The sequence below is a fragment of the Protopterus annectens genome, chromosome 10.part0 (assembly GCF_019279795.1).
Source record: "Protopterus annectens isolate FY-2018-M chromosome 10.part0, PAN1.0, whole genome shotgun sequence".
Taxonomy (NCBI): domain Eukaryota; kingdom Metazoa; phylum Chordata; order Ceratodontiformes; family Protopteridae; genus Protopterus; species Protopterus annectens.
The window spans coordinates 1,595,167,072-1,595,183,798 of record NC_056744.1 but is presented as its reverse complement, the minus strand read 5'-3'; the positions used below and the strand labels follow the sequence as shown (position 1 = coordinate 1,595,183,798).

The 16,727-nt window shown below is 41.8% G+C and overlaps 1 protein-coding gene across 1 annotated transcript in view; it reads right to left on the bottom strand.

The window, feature by feature from the left end:
- LOC122813770 (CD276 antigen-like) overlaps nucleotides 1-16,727 on the bottom strand; it is a 730,017-nt gene that overhangs the window by 114,288 nt on the left and 599,002 nt on the right. The window lies entirely within an intron of this gene.

The following is a 16,727-nucleotide window of genomic DNA, read 5'->3' as shown; positions in this document are numbered from 1 at the left end:
TCTGGGGAAGAAGAGCCCTGAGTGTCCCGGGAATGCTGTGACTTCTGGAACCACATCTTCTTTTGCCCACTCTGAATCCGGGAAAAGGATCTTTGAGGGTTCGAGTAGCGGATTCTGACGGCAGACAGTGTTTTCCCGGCCTTTCTCACACTGGACTAAAGTCTCTTTGACGGTCTTACCAAAGAGAGTAGAGCCATCATAAGGGGCATTGGCAAAGGACACCTTGAAGGGTTCCGAAAACTGACATATTCTGAGCCAGGCGTTGTGCCTCATGGACACTCCGGACCCAGACGCTCCTTCAGTAGCATGTGAAAGGAGTCGCATGGACGTGTTGGAGACTGCTTTCAAAGTGGCCATCCTCATGGAGAAATAATCCCTGTCCTCCTGTGACATGGACTTAGGGGGACACTCAGCTAGTTTCTTGACCAGGTCGCGCTGGAGTTTCGTGACGTGGACCAGGTAGCTCAGCACCCTAATGGAAAAGGTTGCTGACGCTTAAACCCGCTTCCCTAAGCGGTCCATCATCCACGACTCTCGGTCAGGAGGATAAACCGAGGAACTCTCTTGGGCTAGTGCCTTCTTAGTGGCTGCCGCTACCACCATAGCGTCTATGGGGGAGCCCTTGTTCCACACTGGCCTATCTGATGGTGGACTTAAGATCTTATCAGGACGTTTAGGGATTGGTTCCACGGTGTCTAGCTACTTCCAGGCCCACAAGGTGACCAGGTCCACCAGGGGATCTGCGGGAGGGGACACCCAGGAAGTAGATGGGCCCATGCCAAAAGCCTCCAGGAACACGGACTCGTCAGAAGAAGGTTTGGGGCGGGCCAACCTCCCCATTGGCGAAGGATTTCTATGATGTCTCCAAAGGAGACATCCTCGGGAGGTGACCTGGGGGAACCTTCCCCATCATCCAAATCCATGTTCTCGGTGAGGGACTCGGAGGAGTCCAAGTGCCTCCTCTTAAACGTATGCTTGCAAGACATGTCTCTGGTGGGGCTCTCTGGGGGGAACTCGCAAGCCACTTGTTCCTCAGGGGGAACCGTCTGGGGCTCCTTGAGCATGGGCTGTCCCTCTGGTAAAATTATGGGATTCGTACATAGAGCCGAGGGGGTCGGGGCAGAGTCTGAGGGGATAGTAAAGGGTCTCGATTCACCAGAGAGAACCCTTTCTACCACGTCGAACGCCGAGTGAGAACGAACCTCCTAGGGAACCAATAAGGAAGCCGGTCTCCCCAGATCCGATGTGAGAATCAGAGCCGGGGCCGTAGTGGAAGGAGCTCCGAGGGAGAGAACTTGGCCCGACAAATCCAGAGCCGATGAAAAAAGTTCTGCTCCCTCAGATCTGACACCCAAGCTCCGGCTCTGAGAGACGCTCGGATCCGAACTGGTCAGATCCAACATGCTCCAGGCAGCTGTCGGCGTCGAGGAAGCAGGTACCATCGGCAACGACCCCCTGACTAAGGCCATCCTCAGATCCGAGTACTCCAAACCCGGTGGAAGGATTGGAGAAGGAGAAATCGGTGTAAAAAAAGAAAGCGAGCTCCCCCCTCCAGAGGGAGAGAGGGGACTGGCAAGACCCCCATCTGGATCTGAGTACGAATGAACCTCCTCATCATTTTATCCATATCAACTTCCGATAAGTTCCGCGTAGACCTTGACGAGGCTACGGACCCTGACCTGGCAGGTCGAGGAACTGAGGCCCTAGATGGAGAACGTGTCTCCTCTGGCTCCGGAGAAAATCACAGAGATAGGAGCCAAGGGGAGTCACGGATCCTAGCCTGGGTTTTGGTGGGAGTCGAAGGAAAGTCCGGAGACCTCTTGTGTTTCTCTGGCTTAGAAGAATTCTTGTCCTTGTGCTCTCTCTCCTTCTCTCTGCCTCTTTTCTGCTCCACTTCTACAGGCTTAGAAGTGGGAGGTTGAGTCCCAGCCTGGGAGGCAGGAGAAGCAAGGGCAAGAGAGGAAGGAGAGGCGGCCACAGCAGCTGCTGTTATGGAAGCCGTGGACGAGGCAGCCACCTCAGAAGTGGAAAGAAGGCTTTTGACGGCCAACTTAGCCTTTCTGTCCTTAATAGCGTATGGGTTAAAACCCGTGCAGATAGTACACTCTGTATTCAAGTGGACAACACCCAAGCACATCACACAAAGAGTGTGGCCATCTGCAGGAGACAATTTATGGCCACACTCCGTGCATCTTTTAAATACAGGCTTGAGGTCAGCCATGACTGTAAAAGAAAACACACTAGAGAAAGAAAAAGGAGAAGAAAAATAACTTATTTCCCACTCACCACACACTCAAGGCACACAGAACACTGAGGGTGGAGGGGAAGCAATACAGACTAACAAACTAACGCTTAAACTACTTAGGAAACTTTCTAACACATGACACACCATCATGGGGAGGAGGAGAGGGAACCTACACTGAAAATATTTAGAAAATGGTTGCTTAAAAAAGCAAAAAACCCACTCACTAACTTGGAGCTCAGGAGATCACAATGCTTCAGGCAAGCCATGGCAAACGAGATCTGGGGGTTGGAAGGTAGTGGAGGTGTATTGTGGGTAAGGGGAGAAACTTGGAGCTCGGAGCAGATGCTAGTGAAATTGCAGGCTCAGATCCGATATGGATCCGGTATCTCACAGGTTGAAGACCAAATGAAGTCAACTACTTCAGATCTGCAGCTGCATTCCTAATGCTGTTTGATAGTCTGGATGCTAGTATTAAATCTGTTTGTGGACTAATATGTTGGAGATGCTGCTTATTTATAAGATGCCAGAATATGCAGTTCAGCAAAGAAGTATATTGTGCTAAATACGCAGTACCTATTATTAATGAAGAAGGTTTTTGGTGGGATTTAGGAGGGAAAATACTTATCTCTTTAAATGGAATGTTGCACATTCACTGAATTAATTTTTATTGAACGCACAGAGGCAATTTGTTTTAAACTTATCAAAAATGTATACTTTGGATATAGAAAAAGTGAACAAATTAAATGTTTTACAGTATTTATTAAGTAAAGAGGGAGGGTAAGAAGCTCCATGACATACAGGCATAAAGGCCTGACAACAGCCTAGACAGCGTAAGTTTGATTAGTAGTTTGGGTACTTGAAGGAGCTAGCAGGAGAGGAGGGGTGTGCCCATCCGGGGGAAGGAGGTAGTCTTCAGTTGCCTCACCGATGCTCTGGAACAAGGAGTGGCTTGACGTTAGTAGCGAAGGAAACATGCTGGCAGTATCCACCCAACCTGGTAAAGCCAGCCTTTCCTACTGCATGCAAAAGAAAACTCATGCACAGGGCTAGGGAACATAGGTTGGCCCAACACGACACAACTGCTCATATAAGCACGAGGGGTGGCATTAGGGCTATAAGAATATTTTCTCAGTCATCAGGATACCAAGAAAGGACAAAAACAACCCTAATGACAGTCTTTATGATTTAGTTCATGTGCAGATCTTGCCCCATACAGTACTACATCCCTTGAACGGTGGAAAGAATGGACTTAGTCTGATTGTGGAGGGTCGGATGGTTGGCAGGCACTGGGACAAAAAGATAAAGAAAAATATAAGGAGAATGATCATTTAAATGATGCCTGCAAACAATCAATTTTTTCAGTAAAATGTCTGTTTTTTATTGCATATAGTGAGGCTGCTAGACATAAGCTTGCATGGATAGAATCAAAGTGTCTAGATGAAATTGACCATGCACTGAGGATGTTTTTGGAGAAAATGTTTAATAAGAAGGGTGACTGTTCTTCCAAAAGTGGAAGAGATTAATGTTAAACCAAGTATGAAACTTGAAGGGCATTTTGACTCTAAAATGAAGAAAGAATAACTTAGGATTTAAACTGATGCCTTCCACAAATATAGTCTGAGATCAAGAGAGAATAGCCTGTGGAAAACTGCAAACCAAGAGAGTTAAACAGGGAACAGATTTTTCAATACTGGAAATTAATGAATTAATGGGAAGACAAAATTCATGGCAGGGACTCTTCTTCATCCAAGGACAAACGTTTTAGAAAACCAGAATAGGAAATTCAAAAGTACTGTACTAAATGTATTTTTTTTCCCTAGAAATGAATATTAAAGCAAAGAAAACACAGACAAAGGGAAAATGCGTTGTATAAATACAAACAACATGACAGCAAGGGTCAAGGTTTTGTATAATGGCTACTATGGTGACTTTTAGGCCAAATAAATAAAAGTTACATTTCTGAAAAAGAGACATTGAAAGCAGTCGCTAGAAGTGACTACTAGAACTGAGAAATGCTTAGGAGCAACAACTGCTACTAATAATCATGTGAAGACGTTCACTAGAGTGTGGGATGTAAGTGAGGGTAGACGTAAGGCAGCTAATGTGATGGTGGCTATTATAGTTATTGGGATTCATGACCTACAGTGTAAGAGTAGAAGTCTAAAATACTCCAACCACCCTTTTTTATAATCTGGCACCCCTATTTTGTGTGTGTGTGTGTGTGTGTGTGTGTGTGTGTGTGTGTGTGTGTGTGTGTGTGTGTGTGTGTGTGTGTGTGTGTGTGTGTGTGTGTGTGTGTGTGTGTGTGTGTGTCTTTTAATGGTTTCTTTAATTGTCATTTATTCAATTACTACTTAATCCAATTCAGGGTTATAGAGCCTATATAAAAAGTAAAACAATAATAAGACCACATTTTATAAATTATAAAGAGACATAATGTGAGGTTTGTGATCAATACAGGGGAACTAACACAGTCAAGGATAAAGTCAATCAGCAATGGATCACTCTTTGGTATCAAACCACTGGGACATTACTGATGTAAAGGTGAATATGAGTCGAATTTTTGAGAACAATATATTAATGTGAATTAAAAATAAAGAAAACAATAAAAATTATAAAGGGGTATGTGGGTGCAACCTCAGGAAGCAATGTTGGTATTTATAGGGAAAGTGGATACTCTTGGCAATTGAAGTTGACCAGACAGAAAAGGATTAAGAAACTTATTAAAGATATTGGCAATAAAAATATAAATGTGAGTGTGTTTAGAGAGTTGTATGTAGAAGCAATCTTTAATATTTGGTTCAATAAAAGAAAGAAGTGACAAAAATATATAGAAGAAGGATTTGTACTACAAAAGAAAATGAAGATTTTTCTTAAAATCCATTTTTTAAAAAGAAAATAATGCAGAGATTTAGAAATGCATAATTCACTACACAGTCCTGTTGTAGCAGGACTGATCAGTGGGTTGTGCTAGAGTGATTCAGAAACTGCTGCTGTGGTTTGTCCTTCGGCTTTTTCCTGGTTAGGGGTCGCCACAGCGGAACTCCGGTCCGCTAATGATTGGTAGTGGATTTTTACGTACTGGGATACCAGCCCTGATGCACAACCTTCAACGAAGGCACTCCCCATTCACGTATGCCTCCACACAGAAGACGCTCTAGCTGAGAATCGAACAGGACAACGTCTTGCTATGAGGCGACAACGCTACTGCAGCACCACCACCGCAGTAGAAACTGCTGCTGTGGTACAGAAGTAAAAAAACCTCCAGGCTGTAATGCTATACTGGTTACCTTAGCAAAGGTTGCATTCAAAGGGAGCAGTCCACAGGAGGAGCTAATGCTAATTATTCATGTGTGCTTCCCAAGAGCTTTTCATCAAGATCACAATAGTGAGGTACAGTGATTCAAAGAATAGCTCTACCATGTTAGCTTGGAAGTGAAGCAAAAGAAAAAAATGCCAGCTTTTCAAAGCATACACCCATTCATTCTGATGGAAGACGTACGGCTGTTAGCACCACTGCAGGTAAATACTACAAAGCCATGTGCACATGTAATTGTGTGTGAGTGTGTGCATGTGTCTCAGCACATTCTTGTGTGTGACTTTCTATCAGCGTGCATGGATGTATGTATGAAAATCTGGCAAACTAGAAACCTTTATTCTTATCAGACTCTGATTATAAAAATTATAAAAAAAATAATAAAGCAGATGGTGTTAGTACTACCTGTTATTTTAACAAATATATCTGGGAAGAATAAGGTATATAGTTTAGATTAAAGAAGATTATTTGAAGAAGATAGAAAGCAGCTAGTGGGTAACTAATACACAGCTCTAGAAAGTACATTGTGTACACTTACCATAAATGTAGATGTTAGAGTGTATGCACTGTTGCAGTCATTACATTTGGGTAATCTGCTGGCAGGTTGCCCTCAGTCAGCTTGAATTCCAAAGTCTTGGGTCCTGCGTCGGTTGCTGTCTTCTCTTCCATGATGTCAGGTCGTCAGGGGTATAAAAACATGCAGCCGATGCCATTTTCTTTAGTTTTTCTTGCCCCCGATGTCAGGTGCCCCCAAAAAGGTAGCAAAATTATATATATATATATATATATATATATATATATATATATATATACACATACATCAAATATAAACTTTACGTTCATCTACAAGCAAATACACCACATAGGCTGTAGAAGATAGAGAAGGAAAGATAAACGTATTTATTTATTTATTTATATTTGTTGACCGGGAGTGTCCGACTGGATGTAGGTCCATTTTCAGCGAGGAGAGAAAAGCTCCACAGTTAAAATAAACAGACAGTAGTTACATTGGATTACATAGCGATTAACAATTTACATAGCAATTACTTACAACATATTTACAGATGAAGAACATAGTACATCAGTAGACAACCAGAATCTTTATTTGTGAAGTACATAACAGACATTAACAAATGTTACCAGAAGAAGTTCCTGCTGTATAATAAATACTGGCTTATGAGCATCTGAGCTTGCTATAATCAAAGTAGTTAGTGGAGTGGAAAGAAAGGTAGTGGTTGGATTGGGAGGGTGATGTTACAGTGGGAGTTGCAAGGGCATAGCCAGCATGTTTTTAGGTGCACTTTTAGTAAAGTTTTAAAGTGGGTGCATGATGGTACGGAGGTAATTGTGGGTGGGACGGAGTTCCATAATTTGGCTATGGTGCAAGAGAATAGTGCTTCACCAGCAGAGTTATTGTCTTTAGTGATCTGCAAGTGATTTTTGTTGCTGGATCTTAGTGGTCTGGTGGTGCAATAGGGTTGGAGTAGATTCTGGAGGGATGGGACATTTAGTGGATGATTTACTAGTTTGTGGGCGAGTGAGAGTTGATACCTTTGAAGGAGGTGAGGGAGGTCAAGCCAGCCCAGTTCAGCAAGTGAGAGACAGTGGTGACTACGGTAGGATGACCCTGTGGCGAATTTGGCGATTTTGTTGTAGCAGATCTCTAGCTTGTTTAGATCACATTGCCTTAGGTTGGTATACATTGGACAGGCATAAAGTAGGGTGGAGATAAGGTGGGGATTTGCTACTGAAATCTTTGCTGCTTTGGTGAGAAGTTGCTTATTTCTGTATAGTGCTCCTAGGTTTTTGTGGACTTTTTTATGGTCAAGGATATGTGAATGTCAAATTTTAGTTTATTGTCTATTTCCACTCCTAGCAATTTAGTGTGTTCAGTTGGGTATATAGTGGTGTTGTCGTTTGCTGTGATGTTAAAGTGAGAGTTGTTCTGAGTATGTTTGGTGGGTTGGAAGATGAGTAGTTTAGTTTTGTTTGGGTTGAGTATTAATTGGGCATCGGATAATCAAGTTTCAACAGAGGAAAAGGCTTCCTGTGTGACTTTTTGCAGTTTGGGTAGGGACTGGGCTGAGCAGGCGATGGTTGAGTCATCTGCGTATTGTATGAGTGTGCCATGTTTGGTGGCAGAGGCTAGATTATTGGTGAAAACAGAGAAGAGTAGGGGTCCAAGGATGGATCCTTGGGGAACCCTTATGGAGACAGGTAGTTGGGGAGATATGTCATTCTGCCATACAACGGATTGTTGGCGGTCAGACAGGTAACTCTGAAACCACTTGGTGACTGATTGTGAGAAGGATAGGTTATTGAGGACAGAGATAAGTTGTTTGTGTGGGACCATGTCAAATGCTTTAGATAGGTCTAGGAAAGTAGCAGAGGAGAGATAGCCATTGTTTTCATGCTGAAGGATAGTGTTAGTAAAGGAGAGTAAGGCAGTGGTGGTGCTATGGTTTGGTCGGAAACCATGCTGAGTATTGGAAAGGAGGTTGTTAGCAAGGAGGTAGTCTTAGACCTGAGAGTGTATGCATCTCTCTAGTATTTTGGAGAGTGGAGAGAATAGCTATGGGGCGGTAATTGGTTAGTTCTGTGGAGGGTCCGCCTTTGTGGAGGGGAATTATATGTGATACTTTCCACAGTGTGGGAACATAACTTTCTGACAGAGATCGGTTAATCAAGATGGATACTGGGTAGGCCAGAGCATCAGCTGCGATTTGTAGGTATTCACTTGGGAGGTTGCCTGCTGCTAATCTGGTGGGCTTAAGTTTAGTTAAGAGTTTTTTTATGTTGGAGGTAGGTACAGGAGAAAAAGAGAAGTCAGTGGGGAGATTACTAGTTGAAGGTGTGGGTTGGAGGGAGGGGTTGTGTTGTTTAGCTGGTGATAGTATGGTTTGTGTGAAGTGTGTGTTGAATGAGGTAGCAATATTTTCTGAGGAGTGAGGGATGTTAGTAGGAGGGGTACTGACTTTACCTGGGTGGAGGATGGAGTTTATGGAGGACCAGAATTGTTTGGGGCTGTGTTGAGAGGAGTCTAGGGCAGACTGGTAGTATTGGAATTTGTCCTGTTTTATTAGCTTTTTGACTCTATTGCGTAGTTCTAGGAATTTCTGTCTAGTTGAGGGGGTTTTGGTTTTGCGCCAGTGCTCCCAGGCTTAATCCCTGTTTTTCATTTCTGACTTAGTGGTTTTCTGTAGCCATAGGGAGGGTTGTGCTTTGATTCCGGAAAGTCGTATGGGGGCATGGTAATTAAGGATGCTCAGGAAGGTAGTATTAAAAAATTCAACTGCGTCATCAAGACTGAGGTACTTCAGAGGATGCCAGTTACATTCTTTGAGGCATGAGATGAATGTGAGTGGGTTAAAGTTTAGTTTTTTACGTATTTGACGGTAGATGACAGGTTTAGCTTGGTATAGGTATTTTTTGAGTAGGAATGTTGGGGAGTGATCACTGAGGCTATCTGATAAGCAGCCTGTTACATATGACTGGGGGTTCTTACTGACTAGTATCCAGTCCAGGGTAGTATGCTTGCTGGAGTTTTTATTTATCCTGGTTGGTGACTGGTCTAGTTGGGTGAAGCCATGAAGGTTTACATGATGGGTTGGATGGTTGCCAGAACAGGATTGCCAGTCAATACTGAAATCACCTAAAATGATAGCTAGGCATAAGGTGTCTGGGTAAAAGATGATAAAAGGCTCTACAGCCACGAGGGCCTGTAGCTCTGAAACTCTTTTTGCTGAAGTAATTGCTAGTAGCAGAGCTGTTTTCCATGATAAGAACTTCAGAATGACAGGGGGATGGAGGGAGGGTAACCTGGACTGCAACAGTGAATACACTCGAACATCTACATTTATGGTAAGTGTACACAACTGTACTATGTTCTTCGTGTTTCACTGTTGCAGTCATTACATTTGGGTAGAATCCCAAAGCTATGGTTGGGAGGCTGGAGCTAAACAGCATTAGGTGCAGCTATAAGGCCCTACAGCACTGCAGTGGCAAAGCCTGCCCTGGACTTAAGAGTAGAGAGGCAAATGGTAATGCTTTGTAAAGGTATGAACAGAACTCCAAGTAGCAGCCTCTAGAATGTCTTTGGTTGGTTCTCCTCTAAGAAAGGCTGTTGAAGCAGCTGCAGCTCTAGTGGAATGAGGCCTAATGCCCTTGGGCACAGGTTTACCATGGTGTAAGTAGCAGAAACGGATGCAGTGGCTTATCCACTTTGAAACTGTCTGCTTTGAAATAGACTTTCCTTCTGATCCTGCAGCATATGACACTAGTAATTGCTCAGTTTTTCTTAGAGTTTTTGTCCTGCTCAAGTAGAATCTTAGCTGTCTGTGTACGTCCAAGGAATGCAGAATTCTCTCCCCCTTGTTCTGCGGATTTGGATAAAAAGTTGGCAGATGAATTGTTTGGTTGAGAGCCACACTGGAAACCACCTTAGGCATAAAAGTAGGATTTGTCCTTAGAGACACCCTGTCTGGGTAAAAGATGATAAAAGGCTCTACAGCCATGAGGGCCTGTAGCTCTGAAACTCTTCTTGTTGAAGTAATTGCTAGTAGCAGAGCTGTTTTCCATGATAAGAACTTTAGATCAGCAGTAGCAGCTGGTTCAAATGGAGGCAGGGTGAGCTTTTCCAACACATAACTGAGGTCCCATGCAGGTAGGACCTCAGTAGGATGACCTTGGGTAGAAGAGGCAAAGGAGGAAAGGCGTAAACTGATAGTTTTTTCCAACTGAAGGACAGGGCGTCCACTTTCCATGCTTGTCTGTGCTAAGTCCTTGTGCAGAATCTTTTCAATTGATAATTTTGAGGAGAGGCAAATAGATCTATGTCTGGGCTCCCCCATTTTTCTGTTATCATGTTGAAGACTTGTGGATTTAGTTTCCACTCGTGAGGATCCATAAGGTTTCTGCTTAAATCGTCTGCCAGAGTGTTTTGTTTTCCTGGTAGGAATTGAACTTGAAGATGTATTTGAAAGGTCAAAGCTGTGTTCCATAGTGCCATGGCTAATCTGCAAAGGGGGTATGAGTGTGTGCCCCCTTGCTTGTTTATATACCACATGACTGTGGTGTTGTCCGTCTTTATCAGTAGTTGTCCTGGATGAAATAAGTCCTTGAAGGCTGTTAGGGCATTTTGAACAGCTAGCATCTCTTTCTGGTTGATATGTAGATGCATTTGTTTTGTTGTCCATAAGCCCTGAATGCATCTTCCTGCCATGTGGGCCCCCCAGGCATAATCTGATGCGTCTGTTGTTAAGTATTGGCTGGCAATGGGTAAAGTGAAGGGCAGTCCCATGTTTTGGTGACATGCCTTTGCCCACCATAGAAACTCCTGTTGCAGGCAGGGAATGAGTGGAATCATTGTTTCCAGAATGTGTGAATGTTGACTCCATAAACTTTTTAGGTACCATTGAAGTTTCCTCATATGCAGTCTTGCATATGGACTTAGTAGGATGCAGGATGCCATGAAGCCCAGAGCCTGCAGAATTTGCCTTGCAGATAACTGGGTTTTTGTTGCCATCAGTTTGAAGTAAGCAGTCAGTTGTCTTTGCTTGTCTGGCGTGAGGTAAGCCATCTGGGCAGTTGTACCCAAGCTTGCACCCAGGAATTTTATCTTTTGAGAGTGTACCAGTTGTGATTTTTTTTTGGTTTATTGTGTACCCTAGGCATGTTAGAAGCCTTTCCACAAACGCCAGGTGTTGAAGAAGAGTGTCCTTGTTCTCTGCTTGAATGAGATAGTTGTCCAAGTAAGGATATATTTGTATACTTCTTTGTCTGCAAAATGCAATTACTGGTGCCAGGCACTTTGTAAAGACCCTTGGCGCAGTAGTTAAGCCAAAGAGCAGTGCAGAGAATTGGTAATGCATTAAGCCAGCCTTGAATCTGAGGTATCTTCTGCACGACTGTCTTATTGGGACATGCAAGTATGCCTCTTTTAGGTCTAAAGTCACCAGCCAAGCATTCTTGCCCAGCATGGGCAGAAGCTGCTGCAAAGTCAGCATTTTGAATTTTGAAATGTCCAGGTATGCGTTCAAAATCGATAAATCCAATATTGGCCTCCAGGCATTGTCCTTTCTGGGTACCAGGAACAGTCTTGAGTAAAAACCTTGTCCTTTTTCCTGTTCTGGTACTGTCTGAACGGCCCCCATATCCATGAGGGACGTAACTTGTTTCTGAGCCTCTGCCCATTGATTTTTTGGCAGATCTGGCCAACCATTTGCCACTGGCAGAGTGTGGAAATGGAATCTGTATCCCTGTGATACGATGTTTAGTACCCCCTTGTCCTGGGTTATTAACTGCCAATTTTGAGCAAAAAGTGATAATTTCCCCCCTATGGGTGCTGCCAAAAGATAAGTGCTTGAGGTAGGCAGAGGGAAGTCATTGGGATTGCTTTCTGTCGGTTTGCGTTTTATCTCCTCCAGATTTGGAGGTGGAAGCGCCCCATTGCTTTGACCTGCAAGAATCCCGCGCCTGGTATCTGGAACCCTTAGGGCGTCTGGATTTGCCCCTTTGAGCTCTGTCTGACACAGGAAAGGACCAATTTTTTGTAGGCCAGTGTCTACTGAATCTTGGTGGCTGCACTTGTAAGAAGTCTAACAGTTTGCATAGACTTAGCTTTGTCTTCCATTTTCTTTAAAACCTATTCTGCCTTAATACCAAACAGAGAATCATGCTGTAAAGGTGCATCTAGCAATTTAGCTTTAACATGATCAGGCAAATTTTGTTCCTTTAATCAGGCATGCCTCCTAATCACAGATCCAGTAACTGCGGCCCTGCAAGAGGCCTCTAAGGAATCAAAACCACATTGCAAAGTATGCTTTCCAACTTGTTCAGCTGCATGCAATAATTCCTGCAATTCTTTATTTTCTGCACATTCTGAAATCAACATCATTTTCGGTTTCAGCAATCCCATAACATGTTGTTGGTACTTAAGCATATGAAATTGACAGTTTAAGGCCCTGATTGCCAAGGTTGCAGATGTATAAATCTTCTTTCCCCATCTGTCTAGTGCCATTGAATCTCTGTCAGAGGGGGTAGGATTTTTTGCTGTTGAGGCCTTAACTCCCTTTGGACCCTGTGAAATAGTTTCAGGATCAGCAGCAGGGTTTCTAAATAAAAATTTATGAGAGTCACGGACCCTGTAATATCTGTCAGGCTTACTGGGAGCCAGAGGTAAGGAGTCAGGGGTCAAGCTTGACTCCGAAAACACATCATCCATAATGTCTAAAACGGGGGAATGGCTAAAGGCTTGTGCTGAGGGAGAAGAAGGAAATCCCTGAGTCTCTTTTTTGATTCTGAGAAGTCTTGACTCTCCCAGTGAAAATGCTCCCTCAAAGTATGCAAGGTTTCTACAAATGAAAAATCCTCAGGAGGAGATGCAGATGGAACAGACTCCTCAGCATCAGAATCCTTATAGGGAGGTAAAGATAATTCCTGATCAGAAGAGGAATCAGAAGAAATAGAAACCTGATCTGAAGATTCATAATCAGTGTCTTGCCTAGGCCTCTTATCTGGAGGGGGATGGGTACCCCTGATCAAGGTAATAAGGTCTTCAGCCATTTTGATAATCTGTTTTTTAGGTATAGAGGCCTGTGCACATGGCTCATGCATCAGTTTTTTAGTTTTAGAAGTTGCTTTTGTCTTTGGTTTTGCAGCTGTCATCAGTTTGATATACAAATGTTGAGGTCTGAATACACCCTCAGAAGCCGGTGCCTGCTCAGCGGCTCCAGACCCATCCAAGGGAGATACATCCGTCGGTCCAACACCTTGAGTATCTAGCGGCATGCTGGCTCCACATGGGTGTCAGTAGAGGCCTGTGACTCGAAGGTAGCGGGTATCAGGGGCTGTGAAAGCACCTGAGTACTGGCGAACCGGCGACTGGCTTAGGAGAAGCTTCGTCGTCGGTTTTGGATCTCAACTGCCTTTCTCTGTACTTTTCTTTGCCATTTTTATGTACTCCGGTAGTCGGATTGCTATCCAACAACATTTCTGGGTAGTTAAATCTGTTTCCAAAATATTTTGATGCAAAAATATACCGACGCTTAATAGTGCGTTGGTTAAATTTAGCACAAAACTGACAGCCAGGCACATTGTGATCAGAGCCTAGGCAAGGAATACAGTATAAATGGAAATCCTTATGAGTTATTTGCTTTCCACAAGTAATGCAATTATTAACTTTTCTGACATCGGTAAAAAGCAAGAAAAAAGTTTCCCCAACGGGGTACTTAGCTTTAATGAAGACTTCGGTTCTGAAACTCAAACTCGAATATTTCAGTAGTCGGCCAACCGGCACTTGCGAAATGCTTCTGCTTCAGGCACCGCGCGGCAAGAAAGACTGAAGAAAATGGCGTCGGCTGCATGTTTTATACCCCTGATGACCTGACGTCATGGAAGAGAAGACAGCAACCGACGCAGGACCCAAGACTGGAATTCAGGCCGACTGAGGGCAACCTGCCAGCAGATTACCCAAATGTAATGACTGCAACAGTGAAACATGAAGAACATCAGACATAAGCCTTTGATTTGATGAACCATAGAATTTTGTATGCAGATGTGGGTGATATCCTGTCCTATCTGATGTCACCAATTGAATACATAGAGAAGAAAGGGTATAGTTCTTATAAATGAGTATTTGGGATCCCCAAAAGAAGAGCGGCACAGTGTTGGCCACTAAGTTCCCCAAATTTTCTTAAATGATGTTTTTATTAAAGACACAGAAATTAATGTCAAGATATAACATAATGATGGATTTGACAGATAAACTGGGATTGTTGTTTATACAGATGATACCTGCATATTAATTAAACAAGGAGTTGGAACATTTATAAGGTGCATAAAGAAAATTGTAAAAAATTTTCTGAAAATAAGTAAATACGAGATAATAAGCATATGTGTAAGAATAAAGAGTTTAAAATTAACAATATTAGCTTAAGAGATAAATTAGGGATATGGGTGGGAAAATCTGATATGGTCAGCCTACATTTAGAAGAAAATCTATTTTAGTTTAAATTTATGAAGCATCACCCTAAATGTTTAGGAGCCAAGCAAATATAATCTTCTCAAACAAGATTTTTGTAATAAGGTACAGTCTAACAAAACATACTATTATTATTATTATTATTAATATAACAGAGGTGCATCAACGTGTGTGCTTCTGAAACAGGTTAATCATAAACTTACTTCAAAAATAATTAAATTGTTTTATAATTAACCAAATGTCTATTACAAGGACGCATGAAATTTCAAATGTTTGTTTTACCAGTCACTATACTCAAATTTATAATTCAGATTTACCCTTTTCTACAGTACTCGGAGACACTGGTATGAAAATGTTACCTCTTCTTCAAAAATAATAACCACAGACAGCACTCAATAATTAATATTAGCACAAAACAGATGAATTTTTATTAAGCACATTTGACCCACATACAACTTCTTCAGAATGAAATGAAACATAGAAAACTCTTTCCTTAAATAACCAAATTCACCATCAAGTGAGTAAGTCAGTTGACCTACTAAAACATACCCATATGTATGCTTTCAAAACATTTTATAACACTTAGATAACTTGTTTCTAAAATATATATTCATAGGTCATTCATCATTTAATCATCAATACAAAAAGTACTTAAGAAAAACTACACTAACTTATTAAAAACCAACAAAGAACTCACTAATATACCATACCCTAAAAACCCAATCTAAAAAAAGATATAGCTATCAAACTACCATAAATATAATGGCAGCATTCAAGCCCAGACTTGTAACAGCCTAAGCTCCCATAAAGTTTCTTTTTGTTCCACTTTGTTTTTAAAATTCCCACCTCTAAGATCCAAATATACTTTCTCTCGAGCAAAACAAATATTCAATATGCATTTAAATTCTTCCAAAAGTTTACATAAAGCATTATTAACATTCTTTACCTTAATATCATAAACATGTTCCTAAATTCGTTTACCTAAGGTTCTTATCGTCATACCCACACAGAATACATTACTTCCATTACATACAGTAAATTACATGAACTCCATAGTATCACCAGTAAATCTGGCTCTAGCTTATAATGTTTTAGTTAAGTGAGACAAAAATTTGTGCTTACTTTTATAGACATTATGACAAATCTGCAACACCCGCAAGGATAATTCCCTAATGGACTATTATTAGATCCATTCCTACTAACTTCTTTTCTTTTGAAAATCTGCTTTAAAGAAACCCAAATAGTTTGTACAGATTAATCAACAGTTCTGAGGCTTCTGCATATTGGCTAGAGCCTTTGATGCCCCATACTGCCTTTTTAGGCAGAGTCCATTTGCTTGACGCCCTAACATAACTAACATTATCAAATCAAAAACATGATCACATTAAGGTACTCAGTGCCAGAAATCTCAACAACGAAATGTCTGACCCTGATACTCTCCTGCATTTGGAGCACATTTAATTTGGAGTCTGTTTAATTATTGAGAATTGGGTTAAACTTTCAGAACACACCCCTCCCCTCCATTTTGCACCTACCAAACATGCAGACCTGATGGTAATTGTGGTTGTATGTCCACATGTGTTAGGGACCATATCACCTCTAGGCAGATCCCCATAGACCCACAAACAGAGCTTTTTGACCCCTTAATCACCTTAAACAAAACCAATTATCAGTTTACAGCCTGTTACAGGACACCCTCTATGTCCCCTGAAATTCATGTAGAGTTCCTAGATGTAATTGATGAGCTCCTGCAAACAAAACAAAACAAATTAATTATTTTGGGAGACTTTAACTACTCATCAATAAACTGAAGCAAATATACCTCAAATGTAGGATACACCCAAAAGTTCTTAGATTTTTATTTGAAAAAGTTACTTGAAACAAACATCTAAAAAAACTACTTGAGGTCAAACTATACTTGACCTTGTCCTAACAAATATAGCTTCTTCATTTACTATTGCTTGGTATCTCCTTCCCTGGTTAAGTTGGATCATAAACTAGTGACTTTCACTATTAGAACCCATAGACCTTTAGCCATCAATATATCAACATTCAAGGATTTTGAACTTACAAGTCTCATTAAATTCCATGATGAAATATATCAATATTAAAGGATTTTGAACTTACAAATTCTCATTAAATTCCATGATGAAATTTCAAGATTTATTTATCCCAGCATAAAACCT